The sequence below is a fragment of the Panicum virgatum genome, chromosome 3K (genome assembly GCF_016808335.1).
Source record: "Panicum virgatum strain AP13 chromosome 3K, P.virgatum_v5, whole genome shotgun sequence".
In the NCBI taxonomy this organism is placed as follows: domain Eukaryota; kingdom Viridiplantae; phylum Streptophyta; class Magnoliopsida; order Poales; family Poaceae; genus Panicum; species Panicum virgatum.
In genome coordinates, this window is record NC_053138.1 from 60,518,552 (window position 1) to 60,520,876 (window position 2,325).

General features: G+C 40.4%; 1 long non-coding RNA gene across 1 annotated transcript; it reads left to right on the plus strand.

The window, feature by feature from the left end:
• The first annotated feature begins 447 nt into the window (after positions 1-447).
• Positions 448-1,780, plus strand: LOC120701594. The gene is made up of 3 exons (XR_005686171.1): positions 448-757; positions 1,210-1,413; positions 1,488-1,780. It is a non-coding gene; the product is annotated as an uncharacterized LOC120701594 (long non-coding RNA).
• Positions 1,781-2,325: the final 545 nt, after the last annotated feature.

The window sequence follows — 2,325 nt, forward strand, 5'->3', positions numbered from 1 at the left end:
CACTGCTCTTGGGAGTTGGGACCAGGGTTCGCTTTACCGGTCGGTAACCGCTAAAATTTCCCGATACCGCTACTAGGCGGTAACCCATACCGGCGGTAAATTTTAAAAAATTTCGCCTAAATTTAAAATTTTCAAAAAAAATTGAAATAAAAAAGGCGATACCGCTACTAGGCGGTAACCCATAACGGCGGTAAATTTTAAAAAATTTCGCCCAAATTTAAAATTTTCAAAAAAAATTGAAATAAAAAAGAAAAAAAATATGGTAAGAAAGTAGAGATCACATATATCATTCTGATATAGAACAAGTTCAAATATTTGACCATTTGGGCACTGAAAAAAATAAAAAATATTTAGAACCCGTTAAAAACCGTTAACCCATTAACCCGTTAACCTATTAGCTTTTTTACTACCCCACCGACACCCCATCCAACCCGTGAGTCACTTTCCCCTCCCCGTTCACCCCTTTCGCCCAAGCTCCGGCGATTTGAAGGCGCTCCCCGTCGATTTCGGCTTCCAGGCGGTGTTTATCGCCGGTAAGGCGGCGGAAGCCGGGCGGTAGGAGCGGGAACCGCTAGCGTGGCCGCCGGCCTGCCGCGGGCGCCGGTAACCGTCGGTAAAGCGGCGGTTTCCGGCGATAGATCGACGATTCCTGGCGGTACAGAGGCTGTCGGCATCGGTGTGGCCGTCCCGGAGCGGGATCCGCTAATACCGAGTGGTATTCGGTGATTCCCGAGTGGTATTCGGCGCTTTTGGACCGGTAAGCAATGCTTTGCAGAGTATTTCTTGATTTAACATTGATTTTTAGATGTTTGTTGTGTAGATATGTGTTTGTCATTGGTTTAGCGGGGACTAATAACTGTGTTATGTATATATATGTAGATGTATTCTTGTATACATGTTAGTTAGATGTTAATTTGTTCATGGTAGCTATAATAAAAAAGATGTGTTCATATTAGCTATATGGGTCCATTTGTTCATGGTAGTTGGATGTTAATTTGTGTGTTCATGTGTGTTCATGTTATTTGTATATATGTGTGTTCATGTTTGTATATATGTACATGTTCATTTGTGTGTTCATATATGTTCATGTTAATTTGTGTGTTCATTCTATATGTATATATGTGTGTTCATGTTTGCAATATGTACATATATTTTCATGTTAGTTTTATATATGTAGTTGTGTTAATGTTAGTTGTATCGTGGTTGTAGGCAAATGGTGCATCCGGTGTGGGAGCATGGAGAGAAGAGAGGCAATGGATGGAAGTGCAACTATTGCCATCAACAGAGGGATGGCGGGTAAATGGCGGTTTAGCAACTATCCATCATGCATATCCATCACATCGAGTACCCTATTTGCCACCCCCATATGTTGGCTATAGAATACCCAACATGCAAGATGCTTCCAATATACAGGTAAATGGCGGTTTAGCAACTAGTTTGTATTATTTTTATTGTTTCATCAAAATTTCATCACGTTCATTACGCAGGCTCAAGGATATGCGGCAAATGGTGCCTATGGCGCATATGGGACCTATGGAGGCTATGGCTATGGCTCATATCAATAGGACGAGTCCGAAGAATAAACTCCATATGGTATGTATCGTGTGAACTACTATGTATTATGTACATTAACGGTGATGGTTTGTAGGGACTATGGTTGTGATGATTTGTATGGACTATGATTGTGATGACTTGTATGGACTATGGTTGTGATGATTTGTATGGACTATTGTTGTGATGATCTATATGGACTATGGATGTGAATTTCTATTTTTATGGATATGAACTTCTATTTTATGTATGTGTGAATGTTATATAATTGTTTGATATATACCATGTGCAATGATATTTACAAAATTACGATGAAATGCTGCCAAAATTTTCAATTTTCCAAAGTCATACGGTGTTTACCGGTAAAAATCGATGGTTACCGATCGGGAAACATCGGTTACCGGTCGGTAAACAGCTGTTACCGATTTTTTGAATTCGAATTTGCGTTTTGAGCGGTTTTTAGCGGTTTCAGGTGATTTACAGCCGGTTTACCGATACCGCTAATTGCCGGTAATCGCTTTACCGGCGGTAAGTTAAACCCTGGTTGGGACTCTCCATGCCCACAACCGGCTATTCTCCTTGCAGTTGTTCAGAAGTTGCAGAGATGGCGACGCCGTGTCGAACACGATACTGTTTATGCTTTTACCTCTTAAATAGGAGAGACAATATGTACATGTGTGCATAAGAAGACAACGATGCTGATGTCACCCATGTCAATGCAAATCCAAAACTAAAAAATATATAAATATTGAACCGACCATCCAAATTAAATTT